General features: G+C 44.7%; 4 long non-coding RNA genes across 4 annotated transcripts; all 4 read left to right on the top strand.

Annotated features, from left to right (window-relative positions):
• The first annotated feature begins 2,850 nt into the window (after window positions 1-2,850).
• On the top strand, window positions 2,851-4,036 carry LOC120930370. Its single transcript, XR_005747716.1, has 3 exons — window positions 2,851-3,174; window positions 3,677-3,763; window positions 3,864-4,036. It is a non-coding gene; the product is annotated as an uncharacterized LOC120930370 (long non-coding RNA).
• A 1,349-nt stretch (window positions 4,037-5,385) lies between these two features.
• LOC120930369 lies at window positions 5,386-6,757 on the top strand. Its single transcript, XR_005747715.1, has 3 exons — window positions 5,386-5,896; window positions 6,398-6,484; window positions 6,585-6,757. It is a non-coding gene; the product is annotated as an uncharacterized LOC120930369 (long non-coding RNA).
• A 1,348-nt stretch (window positions 6,758-8,105) lies between these two features.
• Window positions 8,106-9,477, top strand: LOC120930368. The gene is made up of 3 exons (XR_005747714.1): window positions 8,106-8,616; window positions 9,118-9,204; window positions 9,305-9,477. It is a non-coding gene; the product is annotated as an uncharacterized LOC120930368 (long non-coding RNA).
• A 1,352-nt stretch (window positions 9,478-10,829) lies between these two features.
• LOC120930367 lies at window positions 10,830-12,201 on the top strand. The gene is made up of 3 exons (XR_005747713.1): window positions 10,830-11,340; window positions 11,842-11,928; window positions 12,029-12,201. It is a non-coding gene; the product is annotated as an uncharacterized LOC120930367 (long non-coding RNA).
• Window positions 12,202-26,980: the final 14,779 nt, after the last annotated feature.

The raw sequence follows: 26,980 nt of genomic DNA, 5'->3' as shown, positions 1-26,980 counted from the left end.
TGAGACAACCACTCAGTGTAAAAAAATAAAATAAACATTAGCTAATTCCACATATTCCCCAGTGCAAGGTATAATGGTTTGCATCCTGCTCTGCAAAAATAGCCAGGCTAATGTACTAAATACAAAAGCCAAATGGCCACATAAAAAATAAAGTACATAAATGATCGGTGCTTCCAATCACCACTGTGTTTGAAGTGCACTACATCTTCAAAGTATCATCGTCTATTGCGTGCATCCACTATGTGCAACAATTGAATGCTCACCTCTGTTTTTGACCTCTAAGGAGATCAAAAAGCGCTTTGTGCCACCCTCAGGGCTGTTGCCAGGATTGAATTTCCACTGTGCTGCTTCTCTCCACTGCATTCACTGCTAAAGCATGCATAACGCATGTAAATTTGTTTTTACCACTAGTGCTCTCTGTATATAGTTTTTAACCACTTCAATACCAGGCACTTATACACCTTCCCAGTGCCGATCCTGACCTCCCTGGGGCCCTAAGCAAAATTACATGGCACATTAAAAATGAGAAGCGAGGGGCGCTGACGACAGTGACATGTCACATTAAAGAAAGTTGAGAAGCGGGGGGAGGGGGTGTTCTGCTGTCGGAAATTACATCTTACATTAAATTGAGAAGCGGGGCGTGCTGACTTCTTACCTCTTCTCCCATGCAGCCAGCGAGTTGAGAAGCGTGGTGAGGGGGCGAAAATGCCTTTTACCATGTCACATTAAAGAAAGTTGAGAAGCGGGGGGAGGGGGTGTTCTGCTGTCGGAAATTACATCTTACATTAAATTGAGAAGCGGGGCGTGCTGACTTCTTACCACTTCTCCCATGCATCCAGCGAGTTGAGAAGCGGGGTGAGGGGGCGAAAATGCCTTTTACCAGACGGGGCCTCTAGTAATTTGGGGGGCCCTTCGCAGCTTTGCGGGGTCCTAAGCGCCTTGCATAGTGAGCCTTTAGGGCGGATCGGCCCTGCATCTTCCTGCCCAAGCCAATTTTCAGCTTTTAGCGCTGTCGCAATTTGAATGACAATTGTGCTGTCATGCTACACTGTACCCAAACAATTTTTTTTATCATTTTGTTCCCACAAATAGAGCTTTCTTTTGGTGGTATTTGGTCACCTCTGCGGTTTATATTTTTTGCGCAAAAAAAAAAAAAAAATACTGAAAATTAACCACTTGGTATCCCGGCAATTATCAAAAGACGGCCACAAGGTGGCTCTCAATTGCCGGAAGGACGTCTATAGACGTCTTCCGCTCCTCCGGCCACTGAGGGACCGGGTCACGAGCACACCGGCGGCTGCACGCTCGTGACCCACGGCTGGACACTTAAAGGGGACGTACATGTACGCCCTTGTGCCCAGCCGTGCCATTCAAGCGGTTAAATTATATCATGTTATGGTCACTGCTACACAGATGTTCTTTTATATGAATATCGGTAATAAGTTTTGCATGTTTGAGATTACCAGGTCCAGCAGAGCGTCATTTCTAGTCAGGGCCTCAATAAACTGCACCATAAAATTGTCTTGTAATAGGTTTAAATATTTTTGCTCTTTAACTGTCCCAGTAGTGCCATTACTCCAGTCAATTTCCGGGTAGTTATTATCACTGTCCTAGCCCTTGCAGCCTTTCCATCTGTGAAAGAGGCTCAGTCTCCACTGCATCATTAACACTGGGAGGTCTATAACAAACTCCAATGATAACCTTTGTAGGACGCACACCCATGTACAGTTCCACCCATTATTGAGCATTGTTTAAACACCACTGCCTACCTGAGTATTGTTGATGACCATGTCCATCACTTTAAGACTGCAGCGTACTCATCTTCTGATGAGGGTAATGCACCATGTCCCAAAGCTCAGATCATCTTCTCACCACTGGTTTCTTGAACATCACAATGAGTTCACTGTATTCCAGTGGCCTCCACAGTCATCATGGATGTGCAGCCAACAAATTTGTTGTGATGCTATCAAGTCAATATGGACCAAAATCCTTGAGGAATGATTCCAACACCTTGTTGAATCTATGCTACGAAGAATTAAGGCAGTTCTGAAAGCAAAAGAGGGTCCAACCCCCGTTATTAGCCAGGTGTTCCTAATAAAGTGGACGATGAGTGTATAATACAATTCATTCTTGTTATTAGCTGAATACAAGATCTGAATTGGGGCAATTACAAAAAAAATTCTATTAACCACTTAAGACCCGGACCATTATGCAGGTTAAGGACCTTGCCCCTTTTTGCGATTCGGCACTGCGTCACTTTAACTGACAATTGCGTGGTCGTGCGACGTGGCTCCCAAACAAAATTAGCGTCCTTTTTTTTACCACAAATAGAGCTTTCTTTTGGTGGTATTTGATCACCTCTGCGGTTTTTATTTTTTGCGCTATAAACAAAAATAAAGTGACAATTTTGAAAAGAAATGCAATATTTTTTACTTTTTGCTATAATAAATATCCCCCAAAAATATATATAAAAAAAACTTTTTTTCCCCTCAGTTTAGGCCGATACGTATTCTTCTACATATTTTTGGTAAAAAAAAATGCAATAAGCGTCTATCGATTGGTTTGCACAAAATTTATAGCGTTTACAGAATAGGGTATATAACAACAGAGAAGGGCGGGGCAAGAGGGAAAGAGGGACAATAGCTGAAGTTGGCCCAATAATGTTCCCTCCCCCTAAAATTTAAGGACTGTCTTGGTACAGTAAAAATAGCATACATATAATTTAAAAAGAAATTTATTACATTAAGGATTGTACAATAAATACATGATTAAAATTGAAAAAACAGAGGCCTAAGATAACTCGAGGCAATTTCTGTAATTTACAACCATATGGAATGATCTCTCCATGGATATGTCCATTATGCGGGGTAGAGGCTGGAGACTGCTACTAACCTATGAGCGGCTCCCCAGAGGTATGGCCCTGGTTCTTATTGGCATTTTCGCCATGTAAGTCTCCACTGTAACCACTACTGCAATCCCCTTGTTTTTACCCATAGATGCTAACCAACCTGTTTTCCACAGTCATATGGTTTGCAATATCTATCTTTACACATACCGTTTACCCACTGTATGTTTATTTACCATTGCAATTGGTTACCCCCTACCTCCATCATGCCTCTACCCACGCAGTACTATTTATTATCATTTGTTTTGGCAATCCATCCCCATTTATCGGTGAGTCTAATTTTTCATTGTCTCCCGTGTTAATTCATCTAACCTAGGTGATGGGCTTTTTTCCCCCCCCCTTTCCCCTGCCCTTCTCACCCTCTTCTCCTTCCTTCCCTTGGCGCCCCCCATTCTCCCCCCTTTTTATTCACACCCCTTCCCTACCCTTCACTTTCCTCCCCTTCCCCTTTGTCCCCTTTCCACTATTTTTCCCTCCCCCCTTCCCCTTCCCCCTTCTCCTCATCTACACCTGCTCCCCAACCCTTCACATCCCTCTTCCCCTTCCCTTTCTCTTCCTTCCTTTCTCTCTCCCCCTTCCTTCCCCCTTTTTTCCCCCCCCTTTTCTTTCCACCCCTCCCCCTTGTCTCCCCCCCCCCCCTTTCCACCTTGTCCCTCACTCCCTCTTCCCACCTCACTTCTCACTCCCTTTCGCTTCCCCTTCACTTGGTGGTCCCCTCCACTCCACTAGTGCTCCTTGCCTTAACCTTATTTCACATTATGCCCCCCCTAGAAGATCCTCGCATATTCCCCCCAGTCCACCGCACAGGGTATATTGCTCCGGCGGGTTGGTGCCACGCATGACCACCATATATGGCGGGTAAGCCAGTTCCAATCAAACTTTAATGTCTATATTAATCTTCAGCTGAATTATTGTCTACCAATTTTCTTGTCTTATTTTTCATTGTATTGTTTTGTAGAATGATTCTCCTGAAGAAGTGGTCAAACCACGAAACTAGTCGAGACTCAGATCATTCCATATGGTTGTAAATTACAGAAATTGCCTCGAGTTATCTTAGGCCTCTGTTTTTTCAATTTTAATCATGTATTTATTGTACAATCCTTTATGTAATAAATTTCTTTTTAAATTATATGTATGCTATTTTTACTGTACCAAGACAGTCCTTAAATTTTAGGGGGAGGGAACATTATTGGGCCAACTTCAGCTATTGTCCCTCTTTCCCTCTTGCCCCGCCCTTCTCTGTTGTTATATACTTTCCCGGATGATGGTACACCCCTATTGATTACTACCCTATGTATAGGAGGCTATACTCAAAATTCTTGCATATTCATTGGGTGGATAACACACCCGTTTCTCCTTTCTCTCCGAGTGCCTCTAACTTGTAATTTTATTACCCAACTATATATCTATATCGATTCCCTTGGAGATTGTCCATCAGGCTAGATGACACATGGACACACTTGGCATCTAGTATGTAGGACCATTAACTTTCCTTGCATTTAGATTTCCTATTCCTTATCTAGATACCTTAACCCTTCAATTGTTTGGGCCCACTTCGTCCCTAACCACTACAACCAATATGATGAACGGTGCTAGGCTGGGTTAATTCGGTCCATTCCACTCTGCCCTACCCAAGGCGAGTGCGTTAGCAGATCGGAAACCATTCCGATCTGGTAGGGATCTACGTGGCATCCACACGTGGTACCCCCAACCGTTATATCACCCATCCCTAGACATAAATATTGTAATATTATAATGTTTATCATCTTCTCATCCTTATTACTATGCTATTTTGGGGCTACATTCCCCATGCTTTATACAATTAAGCCAACTACATTCTTCAGGATTAATATTTCACTAATTGTCTAGCCTATTACCTATCCACTGATTATTAGGGTTAAATTATACATTTTCCCTTTTACTAATTGCTTACTTTTGTCACGGTTTTTCCCTCCCCATTTACTTAGCCATTTCTACCATTTTCTTTTCTCAACTCCAATGTTAGTTTACATCACTCTAATTGCGGGCCTATCCGGCCCCCCCCCCCCCCCCCCCTCACCCATTTTACATATCACCTTCACTTAATTGATCTTTATCACTTCACAATAGGCTACTTCATTTAGATCAATATGCCCCGATCCTTAGCCCTGATCCTATGTATCTGCCCTAACATCAGTCCTACATTGCCTTACAGTCCCTATGACCAACTAGCCCTTGCTCTGTGACCATCTCCTCATATGTTTTACCCACATTAGGTAATCGAACATTGGGGGGATATACTCCTCCCCCCTACATTGCATATTGCTTTGTTTATATCCATATTTTTATTTCATTATGCTCATTTTTATTTTGCTACTGGCAACCCTCGGTGGTTCAGTGTGGCCCGTTGCCGTCCGGATTGTTCCCCTGCGGTGGACCGGTGTTTCTCCTGGCAGGGGTGACCCTTGTCACCCCCTCTTGTTCTCCCCGGGCTGGGCTTATGGCTCCGTAGCTCGGGCCGAACGCGCATGCGCGGTAGCGTCAATCACGCACCCGCGTCACGTGGAGAAACTGACCTGGTTACGTCACACGCGCTGCCCTCCGGCGGCGTGTCTGGCGTCCCCGGGTTGGGGAGCTCATTTAACGGGCCTCCGCCCGTGGATGAGCACGCAAGGATCTCTCCATGGATATGTCCATTATGCGGGGTAGAGGCTGGAGACTGCTACTAACCTATGAGCGGCTCCCCAGAGGTATGGCCCTGGTTCTTATTGGCATTTTCGCCATGTAAGTCTCCACTGTAACCACTACTGCAATCCCCTTGTTTTTACCCATAGATGCTAACCAACCTGTTTTCCACAGTCATATGGTTTGCAATATCTATCTTTACACATACCGTTTACCCACTGTATGTTTATTTACCATTGCAATTGGTTACCCCCTACCTCCATCATGCCTCTACCCACGCAGTACTATTTATTATCATTTGTTTTGGCAATCCATCCCCATTTATCGGTGAGTCTAATTTTTCATTGTCTCCCGTGTTAATTCATCTAACCTAGGTGATGGGCTTTTTTCCCCCCACTTTCCCCTGCCCTTCTCACACTCTTCTCCTTCCTTCCCTTGGCGCCCCCCATTCTCCCCCCTTTTTATTCACACCCCTTCCCTACCCTTCACTTTCCTCCCCTTCCCCTTTGTCCCCTTTCCACTATTTTTCCCTCCCCCCTTCCCCTTCCCCCTTCTCCTCATCTACACCTGCTCCCCAACCCTTCACATCCCTCTTCCCCTTCCCTTTCTCTTCCTTCCTTTCTCTCTCCCCCTTCCTTCCCCCTTTTTTTCCCCCCCCTTTTCTTTCCACCCCTCCCCCTTGTCTCCCCCCCCCCCTTTCCCCCTTGTCCCTCACTCCCTCTTCCCACCTCACTTCTCACTCCCTTTCGCTTCCCCTTCACTTGGTGGTCCCCTCCACTCCACTAGTGCTCCTTGCCTTAACCTTATTTCACATTATGCCCCCCCTAGAAGATCCTCGCATATTCCCCCCAGTCCACCGCACAGGGTATATTGCTCCGGCGGGTTGGTGCCACGCATGACCACCATATATGGCGGGTAAGCCAGTTCCAATCAAACTTTAATGTCTATATTAATCTTCAGCTGAATTATTGTCTACCAATTTTCTTGTCTTATTTTTCATTGTATTGTTTTGTAGAATGATTCTCCTGAAGAAGTGGTCAAACCACGAAACTAGTCGAGACTCAGATCATTCCATATGGTTGTAAATTACAGAAATTGCCTCGAGTTATCTTAGGCCTCTGTTTTTTCAATTTTAATCATGTATTTATTGTACAATCCTTTATGTAATAAATTTCTTTTTAAATTATATGTATGCTATTTTTACTGTACCAAGACAGTCCTTAAATTTTAGGGGGAGGGAACATTATTGGGCCAACTTCAGCTATTGTCCCTCTTTCCCTCTTGCCCCGCCCTTCTCTGTTGTTATATACTTTCCCGGATGATGGTACACCCCTATTGATTACTACCCTATGTATAGGAGGCTATACTCAAAATTCTTGCATATTCATTGGGTGGATAACACACCCGTTTCTCCTTTCTCTCCGAGTGCCTCTAACTTGTAATTTTATTACCCAACTATATATCTATATCGATTCCCTTGGAGATTGTCCATCAGGCTAGATGACACATGGACACACTTGGCATCTAGTATGTAGGACCATTAACTTTCCTTGCATTTAGATTTCCTATTCCTTATCTAGATACCTTAACCCTTCAATTGTTTGGGCCCACTTCGTCCCTAACCACTACAACCAATATGATGAACGGTGCTAGGCTGGGTTAATTCGGTCCATTCCACTCTGCCCTACCCAAGGCGAGTGCGTTAGCAGATCGGAAACCATTCCGATCTGGTAGGGATCTACGTGGCATCCACACGTGGTACCCCCAACCGTTATATCACCCATCCCTAGACATAAATATTGTAATATTATAATGTTTATCATCTTCTCATCCTTATTACTATGCTATTTTGGGGCTACATTCCCCATGCTTTATACAATTAAGCCAACTACATTCTTCAGGATTAATATTTCACTAATTGTCTAGCCTATTACCTATCCACTGATTATTAGGGTTAAATTATACATTTTCCCTTTTACTAATTGCTTACTTTTGTCACGGTTTTTCCCTCCCCATTTACTTAGCCATTTCTACCATTTTCTTTTCTCAACTCCAATGTTAGTTTACATCACTCTAATTGCGGGCCTATCCGGCCCCCTCCCCCCCCCCCCTCACCCATTTTACATATCACCTTCACTTAATTGATCTTTATCACTTCACAATAGGCTACTTCATTTAGATCAATATGCCCCGATCCTTAGCCCTGATCCTATGTATCTGCCCTAACATCAGTCCTACATTGCCTTACAGTCCCTATGACCAACTAGCCCTTGCTCTGTGACCATCTCCTCATATGTTTTACCCACATTAGGTAATCGAACATTGGGGGGATATACTCCTCCCCCCTACATTGCATATTGCTTTGTTTATATCCATATTTTTATTTCATTATGCTCATTTTTATTTTGCTACTGGCAACCCTCGGTGGTTCAGTGTGGCCCGTTGCCGTCCGGATTGTTCCCCTGCGGTGGACCGGTGTTTCTCCTGGCAGGGGTGACCCTTGTCACCCCCTCTTGTTCTCCCCGGGCTGGGCTTATGGCTCCGTAGCTCGGGCCGAACGCGCATGCGCGGTAGCGTCAATCACGCACCCGCGTCACGTGGAGAAACTGACCTGGTTACGTCACACGCGCTGCCCTCCGGCGGCGTGTCTGGCGTCCCCGGGTTGGGGAGCTCATTTAACGGGCCTCCGCCCGTGGATGAGCACGCAAGGATCTCTCCATGGATATGTCCATTATGCGGGGTAGAGGCTGGAGACTGCTACTAACCTATGAGCGGCTCCCCAGAGGTATGGCCCTGGTTCTTATTGGCATTTTCGCCATGTAAGTCTCCACTGTAACCACTACTGCAATCCCCTTGTTTTTACCCATAGATGCTAACCAACCTGTTTTCCACAGTCATATGGTTTGCAATATCTATCTTTACACATACCGTTTACCCACTGTATGTTTATTTACCATTGCAATTGGTTACCCCCTACCTCCATCATGCCTCTACCCACGCAGTACTATTTATTATCATTTGTTTTGGCAATCCATCCCCATTTATCGGTGAGTCTAATTTTTCATTGTCTCCCGTGTTAATTCATCTAACCTAGGTGATGGGCTTTTTTCCCCCCACTTTCCCCTGCCCTTCTCACACTCTTCTCCTTCCTTCCCTTGGCGCCCCCCATTCTCCCCCCTTTTTATTCACACCCCTTCCCTACCCTTCACTTTCCTCCCCTTCCCCTTTGTCCCCTTTCCACTATTTTTCCCTCCCCCCTTCCCCTTCCCCCTTCTCCTCATCTACACCTGCTCCCCAACCCTTCACATCCCTCTTCCCCTTCCCTTTCTCTTCCTTCCTTTCTCTCTCCCCCTTCCTTCCCCCTTTTTTTCCCCCCCCTTTTCTTTCCCCCCCCCCCCCTTGTCCCCCCCCCCCCCTTTCCACCTTGTCCCTCACTCCCTCTTCCCACCTCACTTCTCACTCCCTTTCGCTTCCCCTTCACTTGGTGGTCCCCTCCACTCCACTAGTGCTCCTTGCCTTAACCTTATTTCACATTATGCCCCCCCTAGAAGATCCTCGCATATTCCCCCCAGTCCACCGCACAGGGTATATTGCTCCGGCGGGTTGGTGCCACGCATGACCACCATATATGGCGGGTAAGCCAGTTCCAATCAAACTTTAATGTCTATATTAATCTTCAGCTGAATTATTGTCTACCAATTTTCTTGTCTTATTTTTCATTGTATTGTTTTGTAGAATGATTCTCCTGAAGAAGTGGTCAAACCACGAAACTAGTCGAGACTCAGATCATTCCATATGGTTGTAAATTACAGAAATTGCCTCGAGTTATCTTAGGCCTCTGTTTTTTCAATTTTAATCATGTATTTATTGTACAATCCTTTATGTAATAAATTTCTTTTTAAATTATATGTATGCTATTTTTACTGTACCAAGACAGTCCTTAAATTTTAGGGGGAGGGAACATTATTGGGCCAACTTCAGCTATTGTCCCTCTTTCCCTCTTGCCCCGCCCTTCTCTGTTGTTATATACTTTCCCGGATGATGGTACACCCCTATTGATTACTACCCTATGTATAGGAGGCTATACTCAAAATTCTTGCATATTCATTGGGTGGATAACACACCCGTTTCTCCTTTCTCTCCGAGTGCCTCTAACTTGTAATTTTATTACCCAACTATATATCTATATCGATTCCCTTGGAGATTGTCCATCAGGCTAGATGACACATGGACACACTTGGCATCTAGTATGTAGGACCATTAACTTTCCTTGCATTTAGATTTCCTATTCCTTATCTAGATACCTTAACCCTTCAATTGTTTGGGCCCACTTCGTCCCTAACCACTACAACCAATATGATGAACGGTGCTAGGCTGGGTTAATTCGGTCCATTCCACTCTGCCCTACCCAAGGCGAGTGCGTTAGCAGATCGGAAACCATTCCGATCTGGTAGGGATCTACGTGGCATCCACACGTGGTACCCCCAACCGTTATATCACCCATCCCTAGACATAAATATTGTAATATTATAATGTTTATCATCTTCTCATCCTTATTACTATGCTATTTTGGGGCTACATTCCCCATGCTTTATACAATTAAGCCAACTACATTCTTCAGGATTAATATTTCACTAATTGTCTAGCCTATTACCTATCCACTGATTATTAGGGTTAAATTATACATTTTCCCTTTTACTAATTGCTTACTTTTGTCACGGTTTTTCCCTCCCCATTTACTTAGCCATTTCTACCATTTTCTTTTCTCAACTCCAATGTTAGTTTACATCACTCTAATTGCGGGCCTATCCGGCCCCCCCCCCCCCCCCCCCCCCTCACCCATTTTACATATCACCTTCACTTAATTGATCTTTATCACTTCACAATAGGCTACTTCATTTAGATCAATATGCCCCGATCCTTAGCCCTGATCCTATGTATCTGCCCTAACATCAGTCCTACATTGCCTTACAGTCCCTATGACCAACTAGCCCTTGCTCTGTGACCATCTCCTCATATGTTTTACCCACATTAGGTAATCGAACATTGGGGGGATATACTCCTCCCCCCTACATTGCATATTGCTTTGTTTATATCCATATTTTTATTTCATTATGCTCATTTTTATTTTGCTACTGGCAACCCTCGGTGGTTCAGTGTGGCCCGTTGCCGTCCGGATTGTTCCCCTGCGGTGGACCGGTGTTTCTCCTGGCAGGGGTGACCCTTGTCACCCCCTCTTGTTCTCCCCGGGCTGGGCTTATGGCTCCGTAGCTCGGGCCGAACGCGCATGCGCGGTAGCGTCAATCACGCACCCGCGTCACGTGGAGAAACTGACCTGGTTACGTCACACGCGCTGCCCTCCGGCGGCGTGTCTGGCGTCCCCGGGTTGGGGAGCTCATTTAACGGGCCTCCGCCCGTGGATGAGCACGCAAGGATCTCTCCATGGATATGTCCATTATGCGGGGTAGAGGCTGGAGACTGCTACTAACCTATGAGCGGCTCCCCAGAGGTATGGCCCTGGTTCTTATTGGCATTTTCGCCATGTAAGTCTCCACTGTAACCACTACTGCAATCCCCTTGTTTTTACCCATAGATGCTAACCAACCTGTTTTCCACAGTCATATGGTTTGCAATATCTATCTTTACACATACCGTTTACCCACTGTATGTTTATTTACCATTGCAATTGGTTACCCCCTACCTCCATCATGCCTCTACCCACGCAGTACTATTTATTATCATTTGTTTTGGCAATCCATCCCCATTTATCGGTGAGTCTAATTTTTCATTGTCTCCCGTGTTAATTCATCTAACCTAGGTGATGGGCTTTTTTCCCCCCACTTTCCCCTGCCCTTCTCACACTCTTCTCCTTCCTTCCCTTGGCGCCCCCCATTCTCCCCCCTTTTTATTCACACCCCTTCCCTACCCTTCACTTTCCTCCCCTTCCCCTTTGTCCCCTTTCCACTATTTTTCCCTCCCCCCTTCCCCTTCCCCCTTCTCCTCATCTACACCTGCTCCCCAACCCTTCACATCCCTCTTCCCCTTCCCTTTCTCTTCCTTCCTTTCTCTCTCCCCCTTCCTTCCCCCTTTTTTTCCCCCCCCTTTTCTTTCCACCCCTCCCCCTTGTCTCCCCCCCCCCCTTTCCACCTTGTCCCTCACTCCCTCTTCCCACCTCACTTCTCACTCCCTTTCGCTTCCCCTTCACTTGGTGGTCCCCTCCACTCCACTAGTGCTCCTTGCCTTAACCTTATTTCACATTATGCCCCCCCTAGAAGATCCTCGCATATTCCCCCCAGTCCACCGCACAGGGTATATTGCTCCGGCGGGTTGGTGCCACGCATGACCACCATATATGGCGGGTAAGCCAGTTCCAATCAAACTTTAATGTCTATATTAATCTTCAGCTGAATTATTGTCTACCAATTTTCTTGTCTTATTTTTCATTGTATTGTTTTGTAGAATGATTCTCCTGAAGAAGTGGTCAAACCACGAAACTAGTCGAGACTCAGATCATTCCATATGGTTGTAAATTACAGAAATTGCCTCGAGTTATCTTAGGCCTCTGTTTTTTCAATTTTAATCATGTATTTATTGTACAATCCTTTATGTAATAAATTTCTTTTTAAATTATATGTATGCTATTTTTACTGTACCAAGACAGTCCTTAAATTTTAGGGGGAGGGAACATTATTGGGCCAACTTCAGCTATTGTCCCTCTTTCCCTCTTGCCCCGCCCTTCTCTGTTGTTATATACTTTCCCGGATGATGGTACACCCCTATTGATTACTACCCTATGTATAGGAGGCTATACTCAAAATTCTTGCAGAATAGGGTATATATAGTTTTATTGCATTTTTATAAAAAAAAATTTTTACTACTAATGGTGACGATTTTTTTCATGAATACAACATTATGGCGGACACATCGGACAATTTTGACACAATTTTGGGACCATTGTCATTTTCCCAGCAAAAAGTGCTATAAAAATGCACTGTTTACTGTGAAAATGACAATTGCAGTTTAGGAGTTAACCACTAGGGGCACTGTAGGGGTTTAGTGTGACCTCATATGTGTTTCTAACTGTAGGGGGCGGGGTTGGACTTGTGACATCATTGATCGTCTTTCCCTATATCAGGGAATCAATGACACTGCCACAGTGAAGAACAGGGAAGGTGTGTTTACACAGATCTCTCCCCGTTCTTCAGCTCTGGTGACCGATCGTGGGATACCAGCAGCGATCGAGTCTGCGGGTTCCACGGGCGTGGTCACGAATCTTAGGACAGGGTCACCTGCGTGCCGCCGGCTGCGTTTTCGCGACACCACGGCTGGGCTTAAAGAGACACGTACAGGTACATAATTGTGCCCAGCCGTGCCATTCTCCCGACGTATATCAGCGTGAAGGGGTCCTTAAGTGGTTAAACAACTTGGGGACTTAAAGGTCACTATATGACAATAGAATAACATGGACAGGCATTTTTAAGCTGTAAAAAACGCTCAGAAAAGTGGCTGTAAAAACGCCAGTGGAAATGAAGCCTAAAGAAAACATTGTTTTATTGTTCTAAAAAAACTACAGAGAATTCCATAAAAATGGAATATGTTCTTGGGAGACTATTAAAGTTCACCTTCCTTCTCCAGATAAAAAAAGGTCAAATTTCTTTTTTCAAGGGTTAATTATTCTCTGTGACTCAGTAATCATGCCTTAGAGAAATACTGACAAAACACAAGGCTCAATCTCTTAAATCACGATAACTCCTAAAGGCAGGAGGAACATCACCCTCAAATCCTCTGGTTCAAAAATCAGACTTGACAAGGAGTTTAAATGTGCTGATCATTTCAAATTATTCTTGGCTTTTGTTTTGACCCAAAATAATTTCTAGTTTCCATGAGGCAGCAGCAACATGAATAGGACAGATGCATACACTTTTCAAATGTTATCAAAGTGGCTAATTTCCTTTGTTGTTTATTGAGGAAAAGATTTGTCTCAATATTCATCAAGTGCAAGAAGAAATCTATACAGCTGTGATGATTATGAACATCTGTGCTGATTCAGAGTACAGTGATAATAACACTGACGTTCATATTCAGGGTAAAAACAGAAATCATGCACCAGAAAGAACAAAGGTAACAGAGGAAAAGATTTTAAGTATGAAAAGTTATGACCACTTACAAAAATAGCCAACAGGCAGTTTGATCAAGTCATAAAAATATTATTACAACAAATTCATCTGGAAAAAGTAAAGGCGCATATTTGCAGGATCTATAAATACATCCAGGCTGCCTGATTTACTACACAATAAACCCAAAAGCAAACATTTATTATATTGCAGCTTACCAATTCTTAAATGTGTTGGCTGTATTAATGTATTTTTTTAGGCTTTCTTTCTTCTATTTTCATCTGGTGATCCAGCCAGTAGGTCTGTTGTTTTCCAAAAGCGCACGCTCCCCAGCAGAATGTATCAGTTTACATGGAGTTTACAAACCACTGTCAGAGGTGATTAAAATGACCAGCTTTTCTTTATTAATATAAAACCTTTATCCCAAAAAGGACAGAAATGTTTGCTGTAACTGAATGTAAAGTGTGATATGGTGCTTAGATTCAGTTTGTTAGTGTATTTAACCTCCCTGGCGGTATGATTCTGTCTGGAATTACGTACCAAAAGCGGTACAATTATTTTGCAAGGAAATTTGGCGTTTTATACTGTAGGCCTGCAATTCGTAGGAATAACTCACTTAAATCTGACCAAACAAGAGTCTAGTAGGCATCCCGGGTATGAATTTTTTTAAAAAACAAAATTATAAATTATAATATAATAAATAATTATACATAATTATAACAAATAATAATATATTTATAATAAAAATTATTCAATAATGTAATCAACTCAAAATCACTGAAATTTGCTCAGTTGCAGAATTGTCGCTGTCATTACTTTTATTTTTTTTATGACGAATTTCCCCAAAAATCGCTATCGCACAATTCTGCAAGTGATTATAATTTATTATCGCTGTTTTCTAGCTGCTCTAAAACCATTTTTGACATAAAGGGACACTTTTGGTTGCTATGGACAAGCTACAGTTTGCAGGCAGAAAGAACAGTTTTTATTATATAAAAGAACATGTAGGACACTGGGCAGACCACTAGGGACAGGGGGGGGGTGTGTATTTTTTACATACAGTACTGTAATCTATAAGATTACAGTATACTGTATATAATGTGTTTGTTTACTTTTTTGAATTTGGCGCCGTTCTCCGCCCCCGTGCGTCGTAACGTCACAGGGAACGGAGATTGGCGGCACACGGGGACACTGTGAATCGAGCGAGGACCCGCTCGCTCACACAGCGGGGAGGCATCGCAGGATCCAGGGACAAGGTAAGTAACTTTGTCTGTGGATGCTGCAAAAGGTAAGCCGCGCCGCTGCACGCCCTGCACATCTACCCCGAGCGTGACTCGGGGATACCGATAGTAGCATTGAGTGAGTGAGTGAGTAACTTGTATAGCGCAGCAAATGCGAACTTAATCGCCTCAAGGCGCTTGTCATCCAGAGTAGTACAGATCTTTCAGAAGAGGTGGGTCTTTAGCTTTTTCCTGAATGCCCGATGGTTTTCTTCCAAGCGGATGGTCGTGGGTAGAGCATTCCAGAGCCGTGGTCCTTGGACTGAGAATCTTCGTTCTCCTTTCGATTTGTAGCGGGATTTAGGAATTTGGAGAAGGTTTTGGTTGGTTGACCGAAGCATGCGCTTGGTGACGTACGGTTTTATTTTCTCGCATAGTATTGAGGAGCTTTTCCCTGTGAACATTTGTGGGTGAGGCAGAGCGTCTTGAATGTCACCCGGTCCTGTACGGACAGCCAGTGGAGGGACCTCAAGACTGGGGCGACTGATTCCCACGGCTTTTTACCTGTTACCAGTCTGGCTGCCGTGTTCTGGACGACTTGTAGACGCGCCATCTGGTATTTTGGTAGCCCTAAGTAGAGGGAGTTTGCGTAGTCGAGTCGTGAGTTGATGATTGTTCCGACAACTACTGCCGTGTCTTCTTTCGGGATAAAGGGGATGAGTCTACGTAGCATGCGGAGCAGATGATGAGAGCTGCTGACGACTGATCCTATTTGTGCATCCATCGTCATGTCTGAGTCGAAGATGACTCCGAGACTTTTGATTTTTTTGCTTGGTGCGATGGTTTGTCCGAGGATGGTGGGTGGTGTCCATGTGGTCCTAGCAATGGATTTTTTATTTGCGTGAAGGATGAGTAGTTCTGTTTTCGATCCGTTAAGTTTGAGGGAGCTATCGGTCATCCAATTGTCGATCAGTGTGAGGCACTTTCCAAGTTCAAGAAATTGGTCTTTTTTGTTGGTGATTCGAAGGTAAAGCTGCGTGTCGTCCGCATAGGAGTGGTAACGCAGGTCCTGTCTGCTGATGATTTTGAGGAGCGGGCGGATGTAGATGTTGAAGAGTAGAGGTGAGAGGGGTGATCCTTGCGGGACTCCGCATGTGATGGTCCGTGTTTCTGATGTGAAATCTCCAAGTTTCACGGTCTGGGTACGATTTTCCAGGAAAGATGCGAACCACGGTAGGGCTGCGTCAGAGACTCCTGCTACTTCTTTGAGTCGCGTGAGCAATATGTTGTGATCTACTGTGTCGAAGGCTGCACTAAGATCCAGCAGCACTAGGAGACAGGATTCTCCGTCATCTGCTGCTTCAAGGGCGTCATCCCATATCTTGAGAAGAGCCGTTTCTGTGCCGTGGCCTGGGCGAAAACCTGATTGTAGAGGATCTAGGAGTTTGTGGTCGTCCAGGTGGGGCTGGAGCTGTTGCACTACTGCTTTCTCCATGATCTTGGAGATCGTGTTCAGGCTTGTTACCGGTCTGCGCTGGTTAGGGTCTTTCGGATCGAGGTTGGGCTTCTTTAAGAGAGGTTTTATTATGCCTTGTTTGAGGTTGTCCGGAACCATCCCTTCCCTGAATGATTGGTTTATGATGTGCGTTATGGTGGGTGCCAAGATGTCCGTGCATTCTTTCAAGAGTTTTGTCGGGATGATGTCGTTTGGGGATGTGTTGTCTCGGAGGCTTCTGATGATGTTTTTTGTGGTGTCGATGGTAATTGGGATCAGCTCGAAATTCATCGAAGTTTTGTTGATTTCTTCTTCTTGCTGTATCTGAGTGGGGTTTATGTTTTTTTTCTGTTGAACTGTTGCCCGAATCTTTTCAATTTTGTCGATAAAAAAGTCTGATAGTTCGTTGCAGAATTCTTGTGTCTCACTTGCAGGGGGCTCCAAACAGGAGGGGTTCATAGCCTTAGAGACTAGTTTAAAAAGTTCCCGTGGATGGTTTATGGCTTTGGAGATGGTGTTTGCGAAATGGTCTTTTTTGGCTTTAAAGATTGCTTTGTGGTAATTTTTGGTGAGGGTTTTGTACTTTGTGAGGTTTTCTTTTGATGGGTTCCTCCTCCAGGCTCCTTCAGCTCTTCTGCGTTCCTGTTTCAGTAGAGTGAGAAAGTCATTAAACCAGCCTGAGTTATTTTTTCGGTTGAGAGCTCTGCGTTTTGGAGCGACTGTATCTGCTGTTTGTAGTAGTGCTTTGTTTAAAGCGTTGAGAGTTTGCTCCGTTGAGTGGTTCGGATTTGGTACGTCTATTTTAGTTGCTAGTGTGATTTTGAAGAGCTCAGAGTGTAATTTCTTCTTTGATCTTGCCCAGTGTATAGTTGTTGGGAGTTTGGGTTTTTGAAGGACGGTATCGGTGGTTAATATGAATTTGATGGCGTGGTGGTCCGTCCATGGTAAAGGTCTATTGTCGATAGTGTTGACATTCACGTTTTGTATGAAGATGAGATCCAAAGTGTGACCTGATGTATGTGTTGAAGTCTTTATCAGTTGCTGCAGACCCCGTTCTTCCAGTTGGTCGATGCAGGCGGTAGCGATGGGATCCTGAGTTGAGTTAGCCCAGAGGTTGAAATCCCCAAGTAGCAACAGGTTTTTGGTTTTCAGAGTGTGCGTCGAGAGGAATTCGGAGAAGGGTGTGAGGAGATGCGTTTTTGGTCCGGGCGGTCTGTAGCATAGTAGTATATGGACGGTTTCTTCTGGTGTAGTTTGAAGTTGCAGGGTGAGAGTTTCCATAAAGGGCAGAGAGTTCTGTAGAGTAGGTTTGGTGAGAGCAAGGTGGGATTTGTAGATCACTGCAAGGCCTCCTCCTCTTTGTCCTGTTCTATGTTCGGTTAGGATGCGATAATTTTCGGGCACCAAATCTGCTAAGATGGGGTTACAGTCGGGTGTTAGCCAACTTTCTGTGATAAAGAGGCAGTCTGTATTGTGTTGGACGATGAAGTCATGGATTTCCTTTCTGTGTTTGACTGCAGATCTTGTGTTGATCAGGGCGCATTCTAAGTGTTGAAGTCGCTGCGGTGGCTTCTCTTTTTTTGGGTTTGGTTGGCGGTAGATTCTTAGTAGTCGTTCTTACTGTAGTGTTTTTTCAGTGGTGGCTGGAAGCGTAGCGGCCAACTTCCTTAAGTTGCGGAGGGTGTCCGCTGCGTACTTGATGATGATCATGGTGGGAGATAAATTGATGGCGAAATGCTGGTACTGTAATCCTGTTGATCCAACGATGATGGGGATGGTCCTCGGGGGGGGGGGGGGGGGTGCTGTTCCCGGAAGGTTCAGTTGGTATTCGCACAGTGACAGTGATGAGGATCGGTAAAAATGCTGCAAAAAAGATGGTGACCCGGCCTAACCGCCCCCCTCAGTTGATCCAGAGGAAGGCGAAAAACCCTTGCCTAGCGGCCAATTGCTGCAGCAAGGGAAAAAATTCCTTCCTGACCCCAGTGGCGATCGGAAACCCTGGATCAAGCTGCTAGTGTGGACCCCGGTTAGACTTACCTGGGAGGTGTAGGGTGAGCTAGGAAAAGAACGTGCAGAATGGGGTGGGAGAAAGGAGGGGGAGCCGAGATGGCCCTTACTTACCGGGTTGTGGTTATGCTACTGTCCAGATGTCTCTTGTCTGTGGTCCCCTGGGTGTTGATCAGTGTCTGTGTGGCCTGAGCGTTCCCAGGCAGGTCGGCTTAGGGTGGGTGGTGAGGAGTCCTTTTGCCTCAGCTGGGTGTACCAAGATGGCCGCCGGAACCACAGCTAGGCCCGAGCCACGGTCTGTCCTGGTTCTCCTGGCCGAGATGCACTTCGTGGGCCTGTCTGGCTGGAGGCGATGTAGAGGAGGAGGAAACAGGGGAAGCAAAGCCGGTGGCTGGGGCTGGGCCGCAGCCGCGCTCTTTCCTGCTACTCAGCCCGCTTAGGGGAAGTGTCCGAGGACACCTGGGAGACCACAGGCGGCAGGCGGCGGCTGCGGCGGCGGATGAACTGGTGAGTGGAGCGGGGGGGGGGGGTCTGGCGGGGTCCCGCGGACTGTGTGCGGCGAATGTCGCCTCGGTGGTCCGGGGGGGGGGGGCTCCGCGGCGGGTGAAAAAAAACGCCGGACTCAGCTGGAGGGAGCTGGTCGGCGGGCCAGGTGGTCCCGGGGGGGGCTGGATCCCGGGGTCTGGATGGAGCGGCTGGGGAGGTGAGTAACGGAGTGCCGAAGCGGGGGAGAGGGGAGCACCGGGATTCGGCTCTGAGATCGCTCTGGGACAGCTGACAGGAGCTGCTGCAACACACGTCCGCACGTGTGCTCTGACTGTGATCTGTATAGGACCAAGCAAGAAAAACCACACAGAGTCACGCTCGGGGATACCGCTAAGGGGGTTAAATCTGATAATACATTTAACGTTACCCTCCCCTCCCTCCCCAGACTAACAATGCTGCAGTCTGCTGTGCCTCGTGTGATCATTCACCCAGCGTTGAATCTCACTAATACAGGAGGTATGTTACTGGCCAGATCACCATGTTTTGGGTTTAGTACCACTTTAACACAAACGGGAGCAGAGTGTGAAAGTGCTCACTGCAAAGATGATTGGTCTCAGTGCAATTATTTTAGTAAATATAAACTGGTATTTACTGATATTATACCTTTTCTCATCAGCAGTACATCAGTGTCTGGCTGAGCTTGCTGGCTGTCTGGCTGAGCTTGTAGGAGAAGTTTTCATTCTCCTCCTACTGTCTTATGAGGCAGCATGACCCCTGACTTTCTGTCTGGACAGTGCTGATTGGCCCTGTGCTGATCACGGGGCCAACAAACATCTAAATGATTCAGAGCAGGATTGGGAGAAAGTGCTGTTGCCAGATGAGACCAAAATTGAGCTCTTTGGCATTAACTCGGCTCGCCATGTTTGGAGAATGAAACATGATGACTATGACCCTAAGAACACCATCCCTACAATCAAGCAAATAAGTGGAAACATTATGCTTTGGAGCTGTTTCTCTGCTAAAGGTACATGCCAATTTTGCCGCATTGAGGAGACAATGGACAGGGCCTAGAACTGACAAGAACCTCAGCCAAAACATTAAAGATGGGTCGTAGATGGGGCTTTCAGCATGATAATGACCCAAAACATACCCGCCAAGGCAACAAATGAGTGGCTCAAGAAGAAGCACTTTAAGGTCATGGAGTGGACTGCTAGTCTCTAGACCGAGGATCCTCAAACTACGGCCCTCCAGCTGGTGCTGAACTATACATCCCATGAGGCATTGTAAAACTCTGATATTCACAGACATGACTAGGCATGATGGGAATTGTAGTTCCTGAACAACTGGAGGGCCATAGTTTGAAGACCCATGCTCTAGACCAGGGGTGGGCAAACTTGTTGACTCGAGGGCCGCAATGGGTTCATATATTGGACCCGGGGGCCGGACCAAGAGTAGATGGACGGTGTGTATGTGTGAATTGATATAAATTACATTTAAATTTGTAACATTAAATGTTTAGATTAATTTAAGGTAGAAAAGCATAAAAAGTTATTTTACAAAACTACAATTGATGGCACAGTGGCTGCATTTGATGGCATGGCAGAGTGGTGACAATTGATGGCACAGTGGCTGCGTTTGATGGCATGGCACAGTGGCTGCATTTGGCATGGCACAGTGGTGACAATTGATGGCACAGTGATTGCTTTTGATGGCATGGCACAGTGGTGACAATTGATGGGCACAGTGGCTGCGTTTGATGGCATGGCACAGTGGCTGCATTTGACATGGTGATTTAAATTTATTCTTTTTGGCCTCTCTTACCATACCCTGCTGTTCACGCGCTGTGTGATCACGTGACCACCATGTTATCTGCAGCCTCCGGCCAGCTCCTTTCCTGTGTCTCCCCGTGGCAGTGACATCAGAGGAATTCCCCAATCCCCCGGGGTGAGAGCACCCGCAGCCTATCTGCGCTCGCCTCGCTCCAGCCCCCTCAAAGCATAGGCCACAAAGCCGCGGCCTCAATTAGCGGCGATGGCGGCACGAGGAGATCGCGGGTGGGGGCCGGATTAAAAGTTCCTATGGCCCGCGGGCCGTAGTTTGCCCATTCCTGCTCTAGACCCTAATCTTAATGAAAATGTATGGAAGGAGTTGAAACCAAGTTGCCAAGCGACAGTTAAGAAACCCTAAAGATTTAGAGAAGATCTGTAAACAATAGTGGACCAAAATCCCTCCTGAGATGTGTGCAAACTTGGTAACCAACTACGAGAAAGGTCTTACCTCTGTGCTTGCCATGTTTTGCTTGGGGATCAAATACTTACTTTACTCACTGAACTGTCGTGAACAAAAAAAAAACATAAAACAAAGACACAATATTACCGTATTTAACCTCTTGCCAACCAACCGCCGTCGTTATAAGGTCTGGATTTAATTGTCTGTGATAAACTGTTTGTTGGTATATGTAAAAATGTTATGGTATATGTAAAAAAAATATTAATCCCGGGTGGACGTCAGATGACATCCTGTACTTTGTGCGGGGATAACTGAATAATACCTGCACCTAGAGGCATCATTCAGATATAATTTTCTTCCGGCGGCGATCCTGCGCACCGTAAGAATGATCATAGCGGCGTTTCTTTGTAAGTGGGCAGACTTACAAAAGCTGCAGGGGATCAAACAATTTTTTTCCCACTGTACAGACTGATTTTACTGTTGTGGGTTTAGTAACACTTAAACATTGCACCCATGGTCCACTCATCACAGGTGCAATGCTTTGTAGGTTCCTGTTAAAAAAAAAAATTAAGTGGAGAATAATCATATAATGGTGATAGAAATTTCGGCTAACTCAGGAGGACTATATGAGGAGACTTAAGAACACTAACTTGAGTGACCACATATCACCTGGAAGAGTACAATTATTAAAAAAAATTATAAAAATAAGTGGCATCTTAAGCTTTTTCATTACTTCTTCATCTAAAAATAAACACATTACCTATGAATATTAAAATAATATTCATGGTATGCTTTCAACCTACACTATTGGTCTTTATTCATTTTTTACCAAGGATAGAAGTATGAAATGCTAACAAATGTGTCTTGTACACCGTATATATTACAGAGGTCAGGATAACAGTTCAAACTGTCAGAAAACATTAATACATTAGTCGTGTTAACTTGGATCCAGATCTAAGTCAAGGGAGTATAATGCCTCGTTTCCACTGAGCGGATCGGTTCGGGTCGCTTAGAATGGAACAGGTTAGAATGGTCCGGTCTATTCTGCAGAGCATTTCCACTGCAAATCGGACCATCCGGGACCATGCAAGGTTTAGAAAAAAAGCCTAGCACATCCACCAATCAGTGAGATGTATTTGTAGGTCCGCCCTAATGGAACCGTTCCATTCTCTATGGCCCCACATCTGAAGCAGGACCCAGAATGGTCCGGTACGGTTCGCTTTTATGGCACGCTTTCATAATGGAAACACCCAAAAAAGCGTACCATACCGAACCGTACCGAACCGATCCGCTCAATGGAAACGAGGCATAAGAAAGTATTAAGAAAGATCACAGTGTGGGAAGTTGGGTTGGGGTGGGGGAGGGGCGGGGTTTGGGTAGAAGGGTAGTTTAGAGGGTGAGAGGGGGATAAAGAGAGATTATGTGTGGTATCTAGGCTGACTGCTCTGGAATTGAATTGTATTTTGGGGATTAGTAATACTCCAGCCAGTAAAACCAGGTGATTCTGAATCTTTCCTTGTGGTGTCTCAAAGAGGTTGTGAGATCCTCCATATATTTGATATTGCTTATTTTATCAGACCATTGTGTAAGGCCGCGTAACACGGTCGATCCAAACCGATGAGAATGGTCCGACGGACCATTTTCATCGGTTCACCGCTGAAGTGGCCTGATGGTCTGATGTGCGTACACACCATCAGTTCAAAAACCTATTGGGTCAGAACGCGGCGACGTAAAACACACGACGTGCTGAAAAAAACGAAGTTCAATGCTTCCAAGCATGCGTCGACTTGATTCTGAGCATGCGCGGGTTTTGAACCGATGCTTTTGTGTACTAACCATCGGTTTGGACCTATCTGGCAGCGGTCCATTGGTTCGATTTTAAAGCAAGTTCTACAATTTTTGACCGAAAGACAACGGACCAATGGGCAGTACACACGGTCGGTTTGGACCGATGAAACTGGACTTCAGTCCGTTTTCATCGGTTTGGACCGACCGTGTGTACGCCGCCTACGGGTTAAGGGAGGTTCCTGCAGGGGTGCATTCATGGGATTATTCAAAAAGGATCATTGTGTATGCTGGGGAAAGGGGACTAGAGGAGCAAATAGCCTTTAAGGGTGGTGATCCAAGTCAAGGTGAGTAAGTTTGTTCATTATCTCTTTCAATCGTGTCCAGAGGCCTCTAATTTTATTACAACCAGAAGACGTGTGCCTTCAGTAATTCTGCATCTCCACAACATGTGTAAAGTGTGAGGCTAAATTTTATGTTAGAAAATATATGGAATCAAAATTGCGCCAAAAAACAAAAATATAAAGTATGTAACAATAGCTGCTAAACACCACAATCCGACAAAAACTGTAAATGCAAAAAATATAAAAATTGTAGTGCTGTGAATAAAAAGATGGGATCATCAACCATCAAATAAAAGTGACATAAATGTAAAGGTGTAATAACCTTTATATGTGCATGAAATCATTAGTGAACCCTTCATATATGTAAAAACCCTAAAAGGAGAAGAGATATATTGAAATATGTCTCCACATATATCTTCACATATGTAGAGGTGAAGTAAGTGCAACACCAATGCGCTGTGTCCACAAAAATAGAAAATAGCAGCTAGCAGCAAAGTTAGTGCATATAAACCATCAGTGATAACAAAAGCAACTGTGAAAAATGAAATAAACAGTCCTCTACACAAATCATCAAGTTATAAAAATATGAAAAAGCTTGTAAGCTTCCGTAACAGTTCGTCTGATAGATATCCAAGTGGAAGGGATCTTGTCCACACTGTACCCTGTACTTCCAAACGTTCTCTATACACTTGGTGTGCTATAGAAAATATCACCCAGGAGTGCCTGCACCAGTGGGCAGGGGGAGAAATGAATACTCTTACCCTCCAAAGTGGACCCAGCTCACCGTACGGCGGTGGATCGCTTGCGCTTAAGCCACACCAAGGACAATACGAACTGGATCTATAGGACACCTCCTTTTCTCCGCTGGAAGACAAGCTTCTGTATCAGACCGACTGTTACAGCATCAAATCCGGTATATTGGCTTCAGAGATGTATCAGATTAGGCCGAACTTGGAAGGTATGTGGAAAAAACAAAAAACCTCCACATAGTGTAAATCCAAAAAGCTGACAAGCTTTATTCAAATTTGTCAAACAAAAAATTTGCCCGGGCCGCAGTAGTCCTGTAATCATGTCACACTGATTCAAAGTCCCATCATTGGATCAGTGTGCCGTCTATCGCAGGAGGTGTGACATTGTTACTACAGCCCAGACAAATCAGCTCCCTGATACATGGAGATCGCAGCTCTGCAATGAGAGGAGGAGGGAGGGGAAGACAGGACCTTGACCAGGATGACACTCCGCATGGGCGGCACTCGGCGGCGCGGCCAACGCTACTGCGCATGCACGATTATCGGTGCAATTATCTGCATTATTTTTCTTTCGACAACATGCCAAAAACATAATTTTTTGCGCAAAATGTTTCACCAGCTGAAATTTCGCTGCATCCCTAGAAATAATATAATAGAAAGGAGTACAAATTGCTTCCTAACATAAAGCAATCTAGCTCACATTAAAGAGTAGGATCCTAAAATGCAGGGTTTTTTTTAGCATGGAAAAAAGTTAATTTATTCGGCAAGACTGTAATCATTTGACCTCTAAAGACTCTCTACCCTTATATAATTGTGTTGAAACAAACCACTGGCAACTTCCATGACAAAACGCAATTATATATAGTACTCTCTATTGGAGATATATTTAGAAGCATCAGAATGCAGGAAAATCTAATCAAGGTGTCAAAACATGGTTTCATGATTGTCAAACTACAACTATAGCATAATTATATTAAATAAGAAAAATGTCAGTGCTTTTCATACCATTGAAATCAATGTATTTTTTATTTTTTGCTTGGGTGAGGACGATGGAGGAATATGACTTCAGAAGTAAAAAAAAAAAAAGGAAAAAATTATTTAGGCACTTAGGCCCAGATTCTCATACAATTACGTTGCTCCTGGGCAGCGTAACGTATGTGATTTACGTTACACCGCCGCAGGTTTACAGCGTTAGTGCCTGATTCTCAGAACACTTACCTGTAAACTTGCGGCGGTGTATCGTAAAAGTGCTCGGCGCAAGCCCGCCCAATTCAAATAGGGCGGGCACCATTTAAATTAGGCGCGCTCCCGCGCAGAGCGTACTGCGCATGCTCCGTCGGGTTAATTACCCGACGTGCATTGCGCTAAATGACGTCGCCCCGACGTCATTTGCTTAGACGTTAACGTAAATGGCGTCCAGCGCCATTCACGGACGTCTTACGCAAACGACGTAATTTTTTTAAATTTCGACGCAGGAACGACGGCCATACTTAACATTGGTTGCCCCTCATAATAGCAGGGGCAACTTTACGCGTCGCTTAAGCTACGGAAACGTTGTAAATTCTCAGCGTCGACCGCGCGTATGTTCGGGAATCTCGCGTAATTACCTAATTTGCATAGACGACGGAGAAAACGACGATGCGACACCTAGCGGCGGGAAAAAAAATTGCATTTAAGATCTGACAGCGTAAGAGCCTTACGCCTGTCAGATCTAATGGGTATCTATGCGTAACTGATTCTAAGAATCAGTCGCATAGATACCCGGGGCCAGATTAGGACTTACAACGGCGCAAATGGTGTTGCGCCGTCGTAACGCCATTGAGAATCTGGGCCTTAGCAGGTAAATACAAATTTTCTTACAAATGTTAAAGCGGGGGTTCCGTGGTCCGGCTTTTTTTTTTTTCTGTGAAATGTATTCTTTTAATATTGCCAAGCTTGTACTCACATGTTTGACATTGCTACTCCTCCGCATTCTTAATCGGCATCAAATCTGTATTTATAAAAATCGCTACAGGAATTTTCCATTTTGCTTGTGGGCAGCGTGAAGCCCACAATCAAATACTTCCGGGAAGCGGTGAATGCTGATATCCCAGCATTCACCGCTCTATTCTGCGCATGAGCAGTGTCGACGGCGAGCGGCGCCGTCAACACTTCTCCGTTGCCATCACAACGGCCGGCAGTAATAGTGGTACAATCAAAGGATATTGTTATGTGGTCCCGTGCAAGAAAATGGTTGCTTCTCCGCGTATATTCAGGTGAATAATGCCATTATTTACCCGTTTGCCATCAATTAAAATGGCGGAATTAGATCCGCCCTCGTCGCGTGACCTGCTTCTTGAGTGACGAGGAAAATCTTGCGAGATTTAGTCTTTCAGCGTTGATACTAGTCTCCTGGAAAGCACAAAGCTGTGCTCCCAGGAGACATAGCAAAACACTAGGGAACTCACGAAGCGAAGCGACACGCCCACTCCCGTGGGAGAGAGACCAGGAAGTGGCTGTATACAACAAGATTTTAAAGGTATTTCAATGATTAAAAAAAATTCTGATAGCGAAATGTTTATCTACATAAAACGATCTTCTGGATATGCTATACTTTGTATTTAGGGTGAACCTCTGCTTTAATTACCATGAAGTCCCTGAAAAATGTAAAATAGCTTTGGAGATTTATCATGGCAACTGTTAATTTACTGTATCTTTACAGTATATAAATACCGTATAGAAATACACACACATATACAGTATATATATATATATACAGACACAGTATTTATATAAAATATATAGATAGATAGATAGATAGATAGATAGATAGATAGATAGATAGATAGATAGATAGATAGATAGATAGATAGATAGATAGATAGATAGATAAATAGATATACACACAGTAAGGGAAACAAGTATTTGATCCCCTGCAGATTTTGTATGTTTGCCCACTGACAAAGAAATGTTCAGTCTATAATTTTAATGGTTGGTATCCTG

The sequence above is a fragment of the Rana temporaria genome, chromosome 3 (genome assembly GCF_905171775.1).
Source record: "Rana temporaria chromosome 3, aRanTem1.1, whole genome shotgun sequence".
Lineage (NCBI taxonomy): Eukaryota > Metazoa > Chordata > Amphibia > Anura > Ranidae > Rana > Rana temporaria.
This window is presented reverse-complemented; position numbering and strand designations above follow the sequence as displayed.